Genomic DNA, 20738 nt, shown 5'->3' with positions numbered 1-20738 from the left:
AACATAGTCACTGGCACACAGGATGAGTTTAATGAGTGTTCATTGAATCAATAAATATGAATGAATTGCAAAAAAACAAACAAACAAAAAACTAATACCAGTGAATTTATTTACAAAACAGGAACAGATTCACAAACTCAGAAAACAAACTTATGGTTACCAAAGAGGAAAGTGTAAGGGGAGTTAAATTAAGAGTTTGGGAATTAGCAGATACAAACTACTATATATAAAATAGATAATCAATAAGGATTTACTGTATAGCACAGGGAACCATATTCAATATCTTGTACTAACCTATAATGGAAAAGAATCTGAAAAACAATATGTAGTTCAAAAAAAAATCTCCAGATACAGCTGAACTATCAAGAAAGGAGAAACACAAGGAGGTGGTAAGGGAAATCCTCAAGCTAATAGAGAAGCTGTGATTCAGATCATGAAGGGAGAAGAGGGTTTGAAAGCAGGATGGATCATGCAGCAGGAACCCCATCCCAGAAAAGGGGGAATCTCTCCTTCCTCCCCCCGCACCCACTTTCCCCTCTCTCAGCCTCTCCCCAGTCCTTGCCTCCTGGCTCCTTGCCCTCAGAGAAAGCTGTTGGAGTCTCTCCTCCAGGCCCTGGCAGTTGTTTCTATACAGAAAAGAGAGAATGACAGTAGAGTGTGGCCCAGCCCCACTGTGAGGGGAGGGCAGGTGGATTGCCATTGAGCAGCAGCACAGGACAGAAATGACTCAGACTTTGGAGCCAAGCTGGCTGGGAAAACCTTCAGAAAGGCTCTTGAATTCCATGTGCCTGAAGTTATCATCTATAAATAGGGATACAAGTTGCTCCTTCATGTGGTGTCATAAAGTCTGGACTAGACAGGGTCAGATACTTCGCAGGGCTCTGCACACAGTAAGTACTGCATTAAAGCTCCCACAGCTACAACTGACCTGTGGGGAGCTACTGACCTCTGTCTATACTATGAGTTCAGTGAGTGCCACTTGGTTTAATTCATTCAGCTAGTAAGCCTGCACTGCCCTTGAAGGCCAGGTGCTATGCTCAGACACAGTGAGGATCAAAGGGACTTGGTTCCATCCTTCTGGGGCCCACAGGTACCTCTGGAGCCCCTGCAGTCTGTTGGGGTAAGCAGCCTCTGCTTCCTTCCTGGGACCCTTAGGAGAGACCATGACCCTCCCCATTCCCTTCTCAGCCTGCTTGATGTGCTACGGAGCAGGGTGGCTCATGAGTGTCTGCAGGTACCTGCGAGTTCTGGCTGAGGGCACCTCCGATGAAAGTGCCAGAGATAATCATGGTGATTCTGACAGCGGGGTGTTCACAGCTGCCCTGGCATCCCCCGGGGCTCTGCCTGGGGCTTAGAGCCACAGTACACCCTATAAGCCTGTGGGCTGGGAAAACAGGCACTGTGCTACGGGCTCCTGCATGGGGAGCTCATCTGCTGGCAAGGATCTGCCCTGAGATGGAGCCGATGCAGCTGGTCACAGGCCATCAGAAGCTGCTGGGGATGGTGTCTGAAGACCAGCTGTTCCAGGAGAGCAATGTGGGGAGGGGGCTGGTAGCGGGATAGGGGAAGGTACAGGCTTCCAGTCCCAACACTCCTCCACCCCATCTGAATCTCCGCAACAATATCAACTATGATTCTTTTTTTTTTAATATTTATATATTTATATGATACTGATTTATTTCTTTAGTTGTAGCTCATAGGATCTTTAGTTGTGGCATGTGGGATCTAGTTCCCTGACAGGGATTGAACCTGGGCCTCTCAGCATTGGGAGCATGGAGTCTTAGCCACTGGACCACCAGGGAAATCCCTCAACTATTATTCTTGTAATAAGGTCCACAAACCATTATCCAGGTGCATTAAGAAATTCAGAATTTGAGGTATTTTATGAAAGTAATACGGTGTAAAGACTATATGGTATCTGACAGCCCTGAGGAGTCTTGGGCAGCACCCCATAATCAAGCACATAAAATAGATGAGCATTCAAACCTAGCCAGAGACAGAAAGACTATAAATTGCTTCACATTCATTTAGGAAGGAGTTGACCACCAAACAAGTTGTGCAAAATTATGGTTTACTGAACCCTTTGGATTTATGATCAAGAAGGGCTCGTCAAAATGTGCTAGTTACAATAATAGCTAAAACAATAATAATATCCTCTCATATTTGCTGTATGACTCAAGAGGTTCGAACCAGGGCTCTGTAACAACCTAGAGGGTAGGGACGGGGTGGAAGGTGGAAGGGAGGATAAAGAGGGAGGGGACATATGAGTATCTATGGCTGATTCATGTTGATGTATGGCAGAAACAAACACAATATTGTAAAGCAATTATCCTTCAATTAAAAATAATTTTTTCTAAAAAAAAGAAAAAAATAATATCCTCTCATATCCACAATTGCTTTCTCGATCTTACTCAAGTGGGAAGAAAACACTTCTAGGAAACTGCATTTATAAAATAGGCAGCTTAGGTGAAAAACAGTTGAGGTGCTAGGTCAAGGCCCAGCCCCCCCAGTTCCATTCCCCCCAAGTATAGACATTCTGGAGCTGCCCCTGCAGGAGTGACTGCCCAGGAGAAGGCCTGTGTGAGAAGGCACCTGAAAGGCCTTTTTTTAAAAATTTTATTTATTTATTTTTATTGGCTGTCCTGGGTCTTCGTTACTGTGTGCAGGCTTTCTCTAGTTGCTGCGAGCTGGGGCCACTCCAGGTGTGATGCTCGAACTTCTTACTGCAGTAGCTTCTCTTGTTTTGGAGCACAGGCTCTAGGCAGCTTGGGCTCAGTAGTTGCGGCTCATGGGCTCTAGAGCGCTGGCTCAGTAGTTGTGGTGCATGGGTTTAGTTGCTCTGTGACATGTGGAATCTTCCCTGACCAGGGATTGAACCTGTATCCTCTGCACTGGTGGGCGGATTCTTATCCACTGCACCACCAGGGAAGTCTCTGGAAGGACTTCTTAGAGTTCCTGCCCCTCGGGTGGGCAAGGACCTTCCCCAGCCCAGTGGAGATGCTGTAGAGGCTGAGGGCCAGCCTAGCATTTCTGCTTAAAATAGAGAAAGAAGAAGTCTCTCCCTTCCTCCCCCAGGGCTGTGAGGGCTGTTCCTCCTTGGCTTAAGGTGTGTGTGCATGAGATGGGTGGGGACATGGCCTCAGCCTTGAGGGGGAGCCTAGTGGGGGCCTCTTGGCTCCAGGGGTGGGACCCACAGAGCAGCCGACTGAATGGGCAAACTGCATGTTGCTCTGTCCGCATTAAGTCCTTTCCTTTATTCCTAATCTTGAATGAGGGAATCCAGGGGAGAGGCAGAGTCCAAGCTGCAGCCACCAGACAGTGCCCTGGAGGCCTCAGCACTGGCCACCTGCCAAGGGAGACACTAGGGCAGGTGAGAGTGTTACAAGTGTGTTTTAATTTCCTGGGAACGAGTCCCAGAGAATGAATTTTTCATTGCGTTACCTGAGAGCATTTGCACATTAAAGTTTAGGAACTCGTGACAAAGAGAAGGGGCATCTCTGAGACACAGGGAGCTGAGAATGGCAGGTTCAGCCTCCTCTACTCAGCATGGAGCTGGAAGACTGCGGCTTCCTTAGTGAGAACTGAGACTTAATGAACATGTATACTTTGCTGACACAATTACTATATTGTGTCATTCAAACAACTTTTTGCATAAGATGCTATTGCTCCTATTACATATTTACACTCAGGGTGGAGTGAGCCAGGGGTGGAGCTGGTGTCTGAGTCTGCAGGCTTGCTGTCCCTGTGGCCATCTGTAATATAGTAACCACAGGAGCGCTCCACAGTGCTTGCACAGAGTCTCCACAGTGCTTGCTCTGTAACAGAGAGAACAGAGTTTATGATACGATAACCCTAGGAACCTGTTCCCCCCTTAGCTCTTATCTCCTGTTTTTAAACGTCAATCCAAGGACTATTAACCCAAGAAACGCTGCCAAGCATTTGTAGATGGCTTTCAATGAACAAAACCCTTCACCACATTGCATCTCATCTTAATACTCTCAATGAAAAGCTAATGCTTGCAGAGGAGGACTTTATGTCTCTATTTGATGAGTTTGGGGATGGAGGCTCACTGAGAAGTGTGCCTCCCACAGTCAGCAGGCAGATGGCAAGGACTTGAACACCAGCTTCTTTTATGATAGGTGTGCTACCCCATCAACTCCCCTCCTTCTACTCCAAACTTTATTTCCAGTCTTCCTGATCCAGTTTAGGCTGGCTTTACTACTTTGGGTTCCTAGAACCTAAAGGTTTATAGTCATAAATAATTGCACTCTAAGAGTTAATGTCAGGAAATTGACTTGAAAGGGATCATCTAGCACAACAGTAATGTTTCCTGACTCCAGGGACAAGAAAACACTCGCTGAGGAATTGTGCCTTCATCGAATCAACCTCACCTTCATTATCTTAAAATTTAAAAAGAATCTTAATAGGGAAACATTAGGTTATGAGAAATCCAGAATTCATGTGCTTTTCCATATGTTTTTATCTGCTTACTAGCTGATGAGTTCATTTGAGGACTCAATTGTTAACCATTTTTTTCAGTTGAACTTCCCTGCTCCAAACTATCAAGGAACATAAATATTGATTTAAATACATGCATTGAGACAGCTTCTCACTCATCAAATGGAGGCAAGCTACAGTGGCGGACAGGGTACATTTACACACTATCAGTTCAGTCCAGTTCAGTCACTCAGTCGTGTCCGACTCTTTGCGACCCCATGAATTGCAGCACGCCAGGCCTCCCTGTCCATCACCAACTCCCGGAGTCTACTCAAACTCATGTCACACACTATGGCAGTCTTTTATTCATATATGATCTAAAACAGAAGTTTCATGAAACAACTCCTACCCTTATTTATAAATGCACTCTTAAGTTTTGAATTTTATCTTTTCTTTGTTTTTAATGCTGGACATGTCCCACTATATTGATTTCATAGTTCACTAATGGGGATTAAGATGTGCAGTTTCAAAAATACTGGTCTATGAGTTCTTACCCACTCTCTTGTGTCCAGTCATCACTTACATGTGAGTTGAGTTTTCAGTTTTAATCTCTCTTTTGAGCTACAGACTCTAATCCCCAACAGTCTATGGAGCTTCTCCGCTAAGAGGAACTCAAAGTGAATGTAACCCAAGCAGAACACAACATCTCTCCCCTCTTTCCTCCCAGTTTCCCTCCCTAGAGTTCCCCATCTTCTGAGAGGATCACTCTTGATCCAGGTGGCCACGCCAGACACTTGGTTGGTGTCCTCTTCTTCCCCTCCTCACTCCCCATACCTAATCAATCATCGAGTCCTGTCCAATAGCCCTTCTAAATATCTCCTGGATTCATCTACTTCTTTCCTACATACCATTATTATCTCTGAACTACTTCAACAGTCTCTAAGTGGTCTACTTACTTTCCAACATGATGCCTTTCAATCCACCCCACACAATGGAGAGAAGTCCTTCAAGGATGTGAAGGCTGATCACTTCACTCTTTAGCAGAAAAGCTTTTGGTAATCTCCTGGTACTTGCAGTAACATGGTTTCCTTGGCTTTGAACCCTCTTCAATCTGCTCACCAACCCCACATCTATCTCTGCTCAGCCCTACTCATTCTTCATGTCTCTACTAAGATGTCGCTCACTATGGGAGCTCTGACCCAACCTAGACAGAGAATGCAGGTCAAATCTGGCCTAAGCATCCTTGTATGCGGTCCTTTAGCACCTTGCCATCACCTGTCGCAGCACTTACTGCCCTGTACTGTCTGAATAGTTCTCCATCATAGCCCAGTGTCTGCAAGAGATACTTGCTGAATGAAAAAATGAATTCTGGTATGTAACCTAGTCTTTTCCTTCAATACATCATAAAACATTTTTCTACTGCCTCATTTTAAAGGAGGGCATCTTGTATAGTATTGCATGAGTGTACAGCAATTTATTTAACTATTTGTCAGGCATTTAGGTAGTTATAAGTTTCTTCTGACTATATATATTATTACAGTGAGCACCTTTGCATACAGTTCTCAACATGCAATTTTAATTATTTTCTTGGGCTAAAATTCCTAAAAATTGAATTGGAAGGCCAGAATGTACGCATGTTTTAACAGGTTTTGATTTATATTGCCAGGTTGCCCTGAAGGAAGTCTGGGCTAATTTGCACTATTACAAACAGTATAAAAGAGTGCTCATTTTCCCTCAGTCTTAGCAACACTGGGTTTCATTTTTTAAAAAATCTTATCCAATTTGAAAGGTAGAAAATAATAATTCCTTGTTGCTTCATTAGGGATATTACCATTAACAGCTGCATAAAATATTTTCATATATTATTCATCACATGAGGGTTTACAGATATACAAAAGATAGTAATAATAGCTGTTATTTAGACAGTGTCTACTTGTAGGCACTGTCATATAGAGAAGATTGTTTGTGAGAACTTATTACATGCAGAAACTGCCAAAAGTTCTGTTTACATTATTTCTCACCAAATCCTCACAAAAAACCTTACAAAATATGTAGTATTACATCTATTTTACAGAAAATCTAACTGAAATAATGATAAATTAGAAATATTATAAATTTGAAAATAATTGTTGCCCAATTATTATGTGCTAGTTATTAATGCTTAGTGCTTTCAAAGTCTTAATTAATTCTCACAACAACCCTATTGTATAGATGTGAGTTTTTGACAAAGGTGCTAATGTACTGCAATGAAGAAAAGACAGACTTTTCAACAAAGGTGCTGGACCAACTGGAATTTCACCTGCAAAGAATATTCCTTGACCCTTATCTGATACTATACACCAGATATAACTCGTAATCGATCATAGACCTAAATGTAATAGCTAAAACTATAAAATTGTAGAAGAAAATATAGGGATAAACTTGGTCTTGGATAATGTAAGAATTTCTTAGGAAAACCCCAAAATACATAACCTATAAAAGAAAAAGATAAGTGAAATGGACTTGACCAAAATAAAAAATCTGCACTCTTCAAAAGACATTGTTAAGAAAATGAAACGGCAAGTAGCAATCTGGGAGAAAACATTCCAAAAATCTGATAAAAGACACATATCTTGAATATATAAAGAATTCTTACAACTCAATGAGACTACAACTCAATTTTTAAAAGAGTAAAAGATTTGAACAGTCCTTAATCAAAGAATATATTCAAGTAGCCAATAAGTACAAAGCAAGGTAAATAAAACCAAATGAGATACAATTACACATTTTTACAATTGACTAAATTTAAAGTACTGGCAATACTCAGAAATATTATATGATATCACTTATATGTGGAATCTTAAAAAAATGATACAAATGAACTTATTTATGAAACAGACTCACAGAACTTAAGGTTACCAGGAAGGGTGGAGGGGAAGAGTTAGCAAGTTTGGGATAGACATATGCACACTGCTATATTTAAAATGGATAACCAACATGGATCTACTGTATAGCACAGGGAACTCTGCTCAATATTTTGCAGCAACCTAACTGAGAAAGGAATTTGAAAAAGAATAGATACGTGTATATGTATAAGAAGAATACAAGAATGTACAAGAATAGATTCATGTATATGAATCACTTTGTGGTATACCCGAAACTAACACAACATTGTTAATAAACTATACTCCAGTATAAAATAAAAATTTTAAAAGAAAGACTATTAATATCAAGTATAGGTGAAGATATGAGGAACTTAAACCCTCATACACTGCTGGTGGGAAAACAAAATGGTACAACCATTTTGGAAAACAGTTTGCCAATTCCTTTAAGGAATTATCTATTTTGATGTTTTTTAAAATTTTTAATTGGAGGACAATTGCTTTACAGTGTTGGTTTCTGCCATACAACAATGTCAATCAACCATCAGTATATATATGTCTCCTCCCTCTTGAACTTCCCACCCACTTTCCACTCCATCCCACCCCTCTAGGTTGCCACAGAGCACCAGGTTGAGCTGCCTGTGTTATATAGCAACTTTCCACTAGCTATCTATTTTGTAAAGTTAAATATATACTTACTATGTAACTGAATAATCTTGATTCTTGGTATTTATCCAAAAGAAATGAAAACACACTTCTATGCAAAGAACTGTAGCAAACAATGATAGCAGCTTTATTAATAAGATCCTCCAAATTAAAAAAAAAATCCCAAAAGTCCGTTAATAAATAAATGGGAAAATAAAATGCAGTATATCACAATGAAATATATATATCACTCTGCAATAAAAAGGATTGAACTGTGACATATGCAGTAACACAGATAAAACTCAAAATAATTATGCTGAGTGAAAGAGATGAAGTACAAAGGACTATAGAAACTACAGCTTAATTTATATGAAATTCTAGAAAAGGTAAAACTATAATGACAGAAATCAAATGAGTGGTTGCCAGGGGCTGGGGATGGGGAAAAGTGATTGCAGAGATACAGAAGACAGTTGGGTAACAGGACTGTTTCCTGTCTTGATGATTGTGGTAGTTATACAACCATACACATTTGTCATTATACTATACAATTAAAATTGGTGGATTTGACTAAATGTAAATTATACACTGTAAATTTTATTGTAAACATGATTTTGGAAAGAAAGAAGGAAGGAAGCAAAGGAGTAGGAAGGATAGGAGAGAAAAAGAAAAATACTGTCAGGCCAGATAAAATCTGGTTAATGTCATACCAATATGACAATAAATATGGCAATAAAAGCATAACCATTGGGGCTATATTCTTTTGCCAGACAGAAGTCTACAGCTGTAAAAGAAGGAAGGAAGAAAGAAAGAAAGAAAATTCAATACCTATCATAATTCAGAAACTGGACTATTGAACTCCTGGGTTTATACCCACTTACAGGTGCACACATGTGTACTAAAAGGCAAGTTCAATGATGTTCACAGCAGTTTTATTTGCAATAGCTCCAAACTGAAAACAACCAAAATGTCCTCCAATAGTAAAATGACTTGCAACAAATCAGACAATGGGTTTTTAACAGTAGCTGAAAAAAGCAAATGACAGTGAAATGTGATATCCTGATGAATTTCATAGAGGTAATGTTGAGCTCAAGAAGTCATATGCAAAAAATGCATGTGATAGAATTCCATCCATAGGGATTTCAGAAACAGGGAAAACTAATCCGTGGTGATTGAAGTCAGAGTAGCAGCCTCCTGGGGGAAGACATGACTGAGGCGGGGGTGTACAGGGAACCTCTGGGGTCAGGAAATGTTGAATAGCCAGATCTGGGTAGTGGCTGCACAGTGTATACTTGAGGAAAAATTTAGTAAGCTGGACACGAGATTTGCAAACTTACTGAATTTAAGTTATGCCTCAGTGGAGAGACAATTATTTTAAAGACATACCAGAAGATCAAACCAGTCAATCCTAAAAGAAATCAACCCTGAATATTCATTTCAATGAGGACTGTGCCAAAGTTGAAGCTCCAATACTTTGGCTACCTGAGGCAAAGAGCCGACTCATTGGAAAAGACTCTGATGATGAGAAAGACTGAGGGTAGGTGGAAAAGGGGGTGACAGAGGATGAGATGGTTGGATGGCATCACTGACTCAATGGACATGAGTTTGAGCAAACTCCAAAAGATAGAGAAAGACAGGGAAGGCTGGTGTGCTGCAGTCCATGGGGTTGCAAAGAGTCAGACTCGACTTAGTGACTGAACAATAACAACAACAAAAAAATACTCAGTGCCTATTCATTTCAGTTCGTTGATTTTAGACTTACCAGATGTACAGACCAGCTAGGTTGGGTTTTTATCTGTTCTTTATGAAAACCAGGAACTTGGTAATATGAAGCATGGGCATTCTGAGCCACCCTGTGAGTGAAGATTTGTCTGAGAACTGTCTTGATGGTTTGGAAAACTGCTATATAGGCAATCACATGTGTTCACATAGACTATGTTAATTATAACTTTCTTATCTGTTCATCGGATCAGATTTCTCAACCATTCTCTCTGGGGTACCTGGAGCCTTGAGAAGACCTAATTGCCATCTGCCTGTCTGAGGATCTGTTGAAAAGTGCTTTAAGCAAACAGCTTGAACTGCAGGAGGAGTGGCAGCTCTTCATTTTACAACTGTCAGAGGATCAGGGCCCCTTTCTGCTTCTATCAGGAAACTCTGGGTTCCCAGGTAGGTGAGCTCCCCTTCACCTGGGCAGAGGGGAAACTCAGAGCTCACAGGCTAACCTCAGCCTCACTGTACAGCCCCAGGGCCTGGTCACTCAATGTCTTTAAACCTCATCCCAAAGATGTTAGGAGACATATTGTATGTTCAGAGATAGGAAGACGCAGCATTTTGAACATGTCAGTTTTCCCCACACCAGTCTAGGATTCAATGCAATCTCAGTAAGCTCCCAGAACTAATACTGTTAGTTTGTTCATTTTGTTTTGTTTTTCATAAAACTGGGGCTGCAAAGAGTCAGACACGACTGAGTACGTGCACACACACACACACAGAAAACTTGACAAGATAATTTTAAAGAATATATGACAGTCTAAAGGGCTAAAAATAGTCAAGACATTCCTGAAAAAGACTAGGTTGGGGGTAATTTGCTATCAGGAATTATCATGAAATTATATGACAAATGACTCAAACTAGACACCAGCACTAGATGTACTATGTGGACATGACGTGACATGGTGATGTTGCAGACAGCAGGGGAGGAAGTGCTGGACTGGGGCCACTGGCTATCCAAACAGAAAAAAATAAAATTGAATTCTCTCTTCCTCCATATATTCTGGACTTTGTGTAAATTCCAGAGGTACTGAGGACTTACAGGTGAAAGGCAAGAGGATTTCTTCAACTAGAGAGAAGAGAAAGTGCTAACTATAAAAAGGAAAGATTAATAAACCTGACTACATTAAAATTCAGAACTCTGTTCATCAAAAGATATTGATGAAAGGTGAAAAGACAAGCCATATCTTGGGAGGAGATATTTAGAACATTAATAACAAATAAAAGACTAGTATCTGAAGTATATGTTAGCTGCTCAGTCATGCCTGACTCTTTGTGACCCCATGGACTGTAGCCCACCAGGCTCCTCTGTCCATGGGATTTTCCAGGCAAGAATACTGGAGTGGGAAGCCATTGCCTTCCCAACCCAGGAATCAAACCTGGGTCTCCCGCATTGCAGGCAGATTCTTTACCATCTAAGCCACCAGAGAAGCCCAGAATATATAAAGAGCTCCTGCTAATGCATAAAAGAAAGACAACACAGCAGAGACTGAGAAAAAACCACAAATAGACATTTCTCAGAAGAGGGCGAAATTATAAGCCCATTATAATCAGGGAAACGCAGTACAAGAACCCAGCAAAAAACCATTTTAGAAAAAAATGCTAAGTTCTGGGCAAGACATGAAATCAAAAGGAACTTCTATGTTAATACATTCCTTTCTTTTTTTTTTTTTTTTTAACTTGATGCAGTCTCTTGGGAAAACCATTTGATGGTTTCCACAATTGAGCGTTTGGATATTTGTGGCCCAGTAATTCCACTTCTAAGTACACATGCTAGAGCAGGGTTGGCAAACCATGGCTCACAGGCCACTTTTTGTTTATTTGTTTTGTTTTTGCTAAATAAAATTTTATTGGAAATCAGCCATCTCGTTGTATGGCCTGTGCCTGCTTTTACCCTAAGACAACTGAGCTGAGTGGCTATAATAGGGACCATAAGGCCCAAAACCTAAAATATGTACTAACTAGCCTTTTACAAAGTTTGCCAACCCTTACCTAGAGACATTTTTACAGCCTCATCTTGCTTTCACCTATCACATTTTTTTTTTTGTGCACTGGGTCTTTGTTGTTGCACATGAGCTTTCTCTAGTTGTGGTGCATAAGCTTCTCATTGCAACGGCTTCTCTTGTTGGGGAGCATGGGCTCTAGGGTGCAGGCTCAATAATTGTGGCACATGGGCTTAGTTGCTCCAAGGCATGTGGGATCTTTCCGGACCAGGGATCGAACTGATATCTCTTGCATGCAAGACAGATTCTTAACTGCTGGGCCACCAGGGAAGCCTCAACATTTTTTATGGACTTTATTTTTCAAAACAGTTTAAAACTTACAGAGAAGTTGAGGAAATAGTACAGAGAGCTCTCACATGCTCCTGCACCTTGTTTCCCCTATTATTAGCATCTTACATTAGTGTGCAACCCGCTACATGTTCATACATTGATATGAACTAAAAGGGAAAGTTGCTCAGTTGTGTCTGACTCTTTCAACCCTGTGGATTATACAGTCCATGGAATTCTCCAGGCCAGAGTACTGGAGTGGGTAGCCTTTCCCTTCTCCAGGGGATCTTCCCAACCCAGGGATTGAACCCAGGTCTCTCACATTGCAGGAGGATTCTTTACCAGTTGAGCCACAAGGGAAGCCCCAAAACGAACTAAGGTGTGTACTTTATTCACAGTTCCTTAGCTTTTATTCATTATCTTTTTCTCTTCCAGGGTCCCTCTCAAGATGCCTCATTACATTAACTTGTCATGTCTCCTTAGGCTCCTCTTGGTTGTGATAGTTTCTCAGACTTTTCTTGTTGTTTTTTTTTTTTCCTTTTTCTTTTTTAAGCTTTTTATTTTGTATTGGAGTGTAGCCAATTAACAATGTTATGACACTTTCAGGTGGACACCAAAGGGACTCAGTCATACATACATATGTATCCATTTTTCTGCCAACTCCCCTCCCATCCAGGCTGCCACATAATATTGAGCAGAGTTCCCTGAGCTAGACAGTAGGTCCTTGTTGGTTACTGATTTCAAATATAGCAGTGTGTACCTGTCCATTCCAAACTCCCTAACTATCCCTTCTCCCCATCTTCTCCCCCACTCCTGCAACCATAAATTCATTCTCTAAGTCTGTGAGTCTCTCAGACTCTCCTTGGTTTTGATCACTGTGACAGTTCTGAGGAATATTGCTCAAATATTTTGGAGGATGTCCCTGGGAATTTATTTGATGTATTTCTTATGACTCGATAGGGATTATGGGCTTTGGGGAGGAAGATCAGAGAGGTAAAGGATCGTTTTACCAAGGGTACCAACTAACAAGAATTATTTCTACTGATAATGACCTTGATCACCTGCCTAAGGAAGTGTTTGTCAGGTTTTGCCTGTCAAGGATTCTTCCCCTCACCTTCTGCCTTTGCATACTGGATTCTCTGGAAGGCAGTCACTATGGGCTTCCCAAATGGCTCAGAATCTGCCTGTCAAGGCAGGAGATGCAGGAGACACGGGTTTGATTCCTGAGTTGGGAAGATCCCATGGAGAAGGAAATGGCAACCCATTCCAGTGTTCTTGCCTGGAAAATACCATGGACAGAGGAGCCTGGAGGGCTGCAGTCCATGAGGTCGCAAACAGTTGGACATGACTTAGCAACTAAAAAACAACAACAACAGGCTACACTTATGGGATGGGGATGCCTTGTCTTATTCCTTGGGGGTGAAATGTATTATTTGGAAATTTTTTTCAAGGGAAATCTGCCTCTTCTCTCCCATTCATTTATATATCCAATCATTGGTATCAGTATGGACCCATGAATACATATTTATTTTAAACTTTGGGTCAAATATTACAATACTACTTTATTTTGTAGTTTGGTGTTCCAGTTTTATCATTCGGAATCCTTTCAGTTGACTCCTGTATGCCTCTATCAATGGAGGTTTTTAAAGTTTTGAGCACTTTCTTACATTCTAGCAACACAAACAGAGAAGGCAATGGCACCCCACTCCAGTACTCTTGCCTGGAAAATCCCATGGACAGAGGAGCCTGGTAGGCTGCAGACCATGGGGTCGCTAAGAGTTGGACATGACTGAGAGACTTCACTTTCACTTTTCCCTTTCATGCATTGGAGAAGGAAATGGCAACCCACTCCAGTGTTCTTGCCTGGAGAATCCCAGGGACGGCGGAGCCTGGTGGGCTGCCGTCTATGGGGTCGCACAGAGTTGGACACGACTGAAGCAACTTAGCCGTAGCAGCAGCAGCAGCAGCAACACAAAATGCTCCAGGTTCACCATGTGTATTTCCTTTTCTGGTTCTAGAATTGGCCATTTCTCCAAGGACTCTTGGTTCCTTGTTGGAGAATGGTATTAGAAACCAAGATCTGGGTGCTAAGATGTTTATTGTTATTGGGGTGTCATTGCTTCTAGCCCTCTTAGCCTATAGGACAGGAACTACATATGTGTATATTAACCTGTATATATACATGTATATATATGCATATACAAATACTTCTATATGTAATCATCTGTATAAGCTACACATGGGTTTATACTAATATCTCTCACTCTAATCCATTACCACATGGATCATTCCAGCTTCCTCTCCTTGACTATTTGTAAATTCCCACTCCAACTATAAGAAATTGGTTTCCTATCATCTGTCAACCATTTACTTGATTGTCCAATTCCTGTGTACATGCTTAATAATATCAGAATAATTATTGCATGCTCCCATGGGAAACAATTTTATTAACCAGAGCACAGTGCTTATATGCACTTTTCCATGCCTCTAGTCTTACTTATTTCCAAAGTTGCTTAGATCAGATGCAAATGTTTCATTCATTTGCAATATGGTTAGATTCTCTTGGGACAGTCTGCATTCCTCTATAGGGTCCCCTGATCTCCTAGATGAATTTTTAAATTTGTGTATATTAAAATTCTGTTTGCTATTTGTTGCCTGATTCAGTCATGTCCGACTCCTTGTGACGCTATGGACTGTAGCCCACCAGGCTTCTCTGTCCATGGGATTCTCCAAGCAAGAATACTGAACTGGGTTGCCATGCCCTTCTCCAGAGGATCTTCCCAATCCAGGGATTGAACTCAGGTCTCCCTCATTGTGGGCAGATTCTTTACCTTTTTGTATTCATACTTAATTTATGGGATGCTTGTGAGCATTAAATGAGATAGCATATGTAAAGTATTTAGTCTTCACTGATGACTATTGTGTTTGTATTATCACCCCCTCGGAAATCATGGTCAGTTACCTCTGCTCTGTATTAAGTCACCTCCCTGAACTTCACATTAAGCCCTTTCTTATAGGTGACCACCTGTGGGGGGTCGAGTCCACTCCACCAAAGAGGATTTGGGGAGCCAGAGGTGAGGTTAGAGGTCATCTGCTATATGACCTTTTTGGAATATGAGGAAAAAGGGGCACAGAGAAGTAGAAAGACTTCCCTAAGACCACTCAACTTTTTGCAAGGTTTCCAGGCTGGAATATCTGTCTTCTAGAGGGAAGTTTCTAGAGTTACTCTCTTGATTAAAGAAAACCTCACAGCGGTCGACCCAATACTGCAGATGTAGCAGAGCTGAAAGGAGACTGAGAGGAGAACAGGACACATTCAGGGGGGAAACACTCTCCTGCAAGTGTAGGATTTCTGATCTATTAGCCCAGCCAGTGTGGTAACTACAGCGAGCAGTGGGTAACACCAGGACTGGGAAATGGGGACTGCTCACAGCCTGTGGTTGGTGTAGTACTAAGAAATGACCACACGATGTCACCAGAAGCCATTATTTGGAAACAAGTCAACCTGGGCTCCCAGGATACTTCTGATCCTTCAGTGCCTATCTAGCAGAAAGGAAATTTCCCTGGAGCTCTGAGTGGCCTCCATGCATGTGGCTAATGAAAGAAGGAAATTAATAAGCAAGTCCTCAAAAATAGCTTCAAAAGGGAAGGATTTATTTAGACCAGCACTGTCCAATAGAAATACAATGTGACTCCTGAATACAAGCTGAAAATGTGAATTTAAATGCTCTAATAGCCACATCAAAAGAAAGTAAAAAGAAACAGAGGAAAATAACTCTAACAATTTATTTTATTTAACCCAACAAATTAAAAACTTATCATGTCAATATATAATCAATATAATAATATTAAGGAGATACTTTATTTTTGCCATGCTGTTTTTGAAATCTGCTGTGTGTGTTTAATTTTTATTGAAATATAGTTGATTTACAATGCTGCATTAATTTAAGGTGTACAACAAAGTGATTCAGTTATACATATACATATATATCTATTCAAGATTTTTTTCCATTATAGGTTATTACAAGATATTGAGTAGAGTTCCCTGAGCTATACAGTAAGTCTTGTTGGTTATGCTGCACTTTAATTTACACTGACAGCCCATCTCCATTCAGATCAACCACACTTCAGGTGCTCAGTGGGGCCAGGGGCTGTCGTGCTGGACAGAACTGAAACAAGATCACGTGCATCAGCTCTGAGAAGCAGCTTGCATACATTGGAGAGATATGGGGGCCCAGAAGCATTCCAAGTGCAAGGCTAATTTAGCAAATAGTACCAAGTCAGCTTGCATTCCCCCAAATTTCTTGCCACCTGCTGGATAATGCCTGAAATTCTACTATCTGCCCCTTTGGGGCTTTATATCTTTTAAACCCTAAATGTGACACGCTCTTCTCTTTTTCTACTCACAGACTAGAGACCTGGGATCTGAGTTTATGGAAGCATGTGGGCCAGGAGGTCTTCTCTCCATAGGAAAAGGTAACAGAGGAACAGCTTCTCTGGCCCACCAGAGACTTGTCATAGCAAAGAGTTCAAGGCCCTGTAACCCCCTGCCACTCTGCCATCCTGTTAGCTTTCCCGAGCCCACAAAGGAAATGCTCAAGATGGTCAAGTTTGCCAGCCCTCCCATCAAACTAGCTTCCAAACCAGAAGTGCTAGAGGAAAGCCAGCCCGCTTGGCTCTCTGAGCCCAGTTCCTGCATCCCTTCTACCACCCTGGACCAACACAGCCCATCCACGCTGAACTGGGTTGTCTCATCCACACATGCTAGGCAGTTTCCATTGGACAGAAAAGGGAATGATGTTCTCACACTTCCTCCCCATCCCCACCCCCACCTTGGGGAAGAATTTCAGTCTGGTGTTTCCTTAGGCTTTTGGCCCAGTCTACTGTAAGGACTCCTGTGGAGAGGGGGAAGGGGGACTCGATTTCCCAGACTATTGTGGGCCCTGGTAACATACTATTATCTGGAGGAAATGCTGAACATTTTGGCTCCCAGGGCCAAACAGCCGACAGTGTGGAAATATCTGAATTTATGGAGAGATTGTTTTTCATTGCCTGGCATTGTGCTGACAGCACATGGAGGAGAAGAAGGGCTTGCCTGCCACATTAGAATAGAAGCCCCATTTCCTGAACAGACTGCTCAGATCAGAGTGCTTTCAAAAGAATTAACCAACGTTATTAAACAAAATGCTTGGGTGTCCACAGCCCACAGCAAACACAGCAGCCAGTATAGGAATACAGATGCTGAAAAAAGATTGGGAGTTCTGAGTGATGAAAAGGATGGTGGCAGTGAGTGAAAAGGATCAAGTAAAGCTGGTGTGCTAGCGTGGTAGCTTGGGGCAGCCACACAGAGCTGAGGCCCGTGTCCCACAGACATTGCTGCTCTGCCCAGCCCCCAGAGCCCATCCTGTTTCTCTCCCTGTGTTCTAGAACCTAGCCCCACCACATCACCTCGACTGTGCCCCACACTCCCCTCCTACCAACCAAAGGGAACCAAAGTTTTTTGGGGGTTTTTTTGCCATTAAATTCCTGGAGAAGGGAACGCTTTCTGGTGAGTAACATTCTTCAGGAAGACAAAAAAAGCTGACTCAGCAGCAACTGCTAGAAACTTATCTGAAATATCAAGTGTGTCTTACTTATTGGTAACTACTTGCTAACTTATCTAATTTGGAAACAGATTCTTCATGATGCAGCTCTCTTGGGTGGGAAGGAGTAAAACAACAACAACAAGACAAACTTGCTGAAAAGCTACACATAGGCGTATTCATTCCCATTTGCCCCTAAAGGTTCCCAGACCACAACTCTCATTCACTGGAGGTGATTACTGGGGTACAGCTTGAACTCAAAAAATAAGCCAGGGGTGAAGAAGTGGGCCTTACGGTTCACTGTCCCACTGTCCTGCGTGTATAACTGTACAATTTAGCCTGGAAACTGCCTGCACCCCTTCAAGTTTGCCTGTGGGGTTGGCAGGTCAGTATGAGAATTGTATTTTTGAAGTGTAGGATTTGGTGACTCCTAGGGTCACATTTGGGGCTTCCCAGGTGGCGTGGGGTAAAGGGCCAATGCAGGAGATGCAGGAGATTCAGGTTTGATCCCCGGGTCAGGAAGATCCCCTGGAGGAGGAAATGGCAACCCACTCCAGTATTCTTGCCTGGAAAATCCCATGGACAGAGGAGCCTGGTGGGCTACAGTCCATGGTATTGCAAAATGATGGACACGACTGAGCACACACACACACAGGGTCACATTTGGGGACTGTGTGGGATTTTGCTTGTGGATTTGCCTTCTTATCCAAAGAAGCAGCAGGTAGGATGGTGTGGCAGAAAGGGCACTGACTGGCCTGGAAGGTAGTCTCTGCCTGCCATCAATGGGTGGTGTGAGCTAACGTTTGTCACCTACTTCTCTGGGCTTCCCTGTGGTTCATCTGGTAAAGATTCCCCCTGCAATGCGGGAGACCTGGGTTCAATCCCTGGGTTGGGAAAATCCCCTGGAGAAGGGAAAGGCTACCCACTCCAGTATTCTGGCCTGGAGAACTCCATGGACTGTATAGTCCATGGGGTCACACACCCAGCTTCTCATTATAATGAAGAAATAAAAAGCAAAGCCTATATTTTGCTAAGAAAGAGTGAAATGGCAAAGTCCAGAATTCCTTTTAACTGTGCATTTGTGTTGCATGTGTGTATGTGTTGTCAGTGTCTGATGTAATTCTCCTCAAATTTGACCACGAAATATCACATAGCCTAAATGCCAAAGCCTAACACTGTCCCTGTTAATAGCATTCCTATTCGGAAGCCTTAAAAAGATACCCAGGAAACCACCTGTTTCTGTTTAATCTGTAAAAAGTTTTAGTTTTAAAGGTAAGGTGTTTTTGAGTTACTGAAGCCTAGTTTAAACACTACAAAGCACTTTGTTCTTAAAGCTTAACTAGACAAGAATTTGTTTCCTTTGAATAACAACAACAAAAAAAGAGTCAGCTATTTTCTTCTCCAACAAGGAGGGGTATGTCATCACACAGCAATAAAACTGAAGATCCAACCAAATTAGGACTGACAAAAAATGGCAGCTGGAAAAGCCTGAAATTGTAACCTATTCTCCAAGTCACGGAGAAATAAAATTAGGGCAAGTTCAAGGATGAGAAGTATCAGTCAAGTATCTAGGTTTTGACTCTTCAAAACCCCTGAGAGGCCCAGCGATTTCTGGTGGAAATTCCCAAAACCCTCAATCATGAGTCACTGTAGTCTGCTACCCCCTGAGCCTCCACTGGTTTTGGCAGACATCAGCACCCCATATCTCTAGCCCAGCACTGGTGGGGAAGCTCTGATTGGGAGAGGATGGGGCTGAGGGACGGGTGGTAGTGAAGTGACCTTATAAGGCAATTCTAAGTCCTGGGGAAGGCCTGGTGTTTCATCAAACTAGAAAAATGTTAAGACCTGAGACCTCCTGCCCCTCCCATTGAGAGTTCAGAGAAAGAGGGAGATGTGTTTACCCTAACAGGACATCCTTCTATTTAAACATGAAGGGTAACCAGGGTAATCCCCCTAATGGTTCTATCTTAAACAAGCTCTGGAGGATGGAAGATGCCCAGCTCACAAAGGTCAGACCTTGATGTAAGTGCACTGTGGAGCCGATCAGAGCCTGGAGGAAGCACAATCCAACATGGGGGTAGCCATACCTTGGGAATCACCAACTTCCCATTTTACAGGAGATGGTCTTCAGGGTCAGAGAGTGAAGTAACTTAAGGACTCTCAGCCAGGATTAAGCCCAGTCTGCTTCCCAGGTGATGGGGGCAGGACCTGGAGTGGGAAGGAGTTCCCAGCTTCTACCTGGCCGCTCAAAGCTGGAGCTCTGCGGCAGAAAGAATGGGTGTTCCCTGGGACTCTCATAGACATGTACATTGGGGCTCAGTGCTGGGCTGTCTGGGATGTGCTTCCTGGCACATAATTACCATCATCAAGATTATTATTAACACTAGGCATTTACATGACACTTAGTATTTCCAAAGCATTGTACTGCTGTTTAATTAGTTTTTCCTTGCAACATTCCTGTCAAGTCCGCACTTGATAGCTGGGAGACTGACAGCGGGCAGGCAGGAGAGGTGAGGGAATAAATGCTAAAGGCTGATGGAGAAAAGGGGATGGTAGCACTGTCCCTTGGCTTTCCTTCTCTGATGACCTAGGGAAGATAAATAACTTCCCATACTCCCTGCAAATTCTGCACTCCCAACCCCTAGGTCCCCACAGTCAAGGTACCTGTAACTTCCAAGAGGTAGAGGATGTGAGGAGAATCTCTTCTTTGGTGTATTTTGGCTCAAGGTTCAGATACCTTCCAAAAAAAAAAAAAAGACCTGTGTCAAGTTCAAGTCCACATTCATTCAGAATTGTTGACACCTTCAGTTTCTTGCCAAATCTCAACTACACTGCAAATTTACAGAGTTGTGATTTCCAGACCTAAGACAGCCTCCAATAAGAAGACTTTCAGCATTTGACAAGTCCTAGGTTTGTCAAAATTGAAAAGTGGTGCAGGCCAGTGGGCACTGTCTCTTACTGGCCAGTGGGCCTCAGAATTGGGCTGTGAAAGGGGCGGCTTCTCCGCTTACTCCTCATCTGAGAGTCCTGTTGGGGTCTGGAGAAACCATAGGTGCCACCTCAGAGATGAGACCTTGCAGCAAAGCCTCTAGTTCTGCTCCTTCGGTTCAAGGACAAAGCTGTGGGAAAGGGAAATAGGAGGGAGCCAAGGCTGAAAGACTAAAACTCCTGGCAGT

General features: G+C 42.4%; 1 long non-coding RNA gene across 1 annotated transcript; it reads right to left on the bottom strand.

Moving 5' to 3' along the window:
- Nucleotides 1–2614: 2614 nt before the first annotated feature.
- LOC145540737 (uncharacterized) lies at nt 2615–20295 on the bottom strand. The gene is made up of 2 exons (XR_014078526.1): nt 20227–20295; nt 2615–3815 (listed from the first exon to the last, which is right to left on the bottom strand). It is a non-coding gene; the product is annotated as an uncharacterized LOC145540737 (long non-coding RNA).
- Between the last annotated feature and the right edge of the window lie 443 nt (nt 20296–20738).

Source organism: Giraffa tippelskirchi, chromosome 3 (assembly GCF_054371585.1).
Source record: "Giraffa tippelskirchi isolate mGirTip1 chromosome 3, T2T-mGirTip1v1.2.pri, whole genome shotgun sequence".
NCBI classification, from domain to species: Eukaryota; Metazoa; Chordata; class Mammalia; order Artiodactyla; family Giraffidae; genus Giraffa; species Giraffa tippelskirchi.
This window is presented reverse-complemented; position numbering and strand designations above follow the sequence as displayed.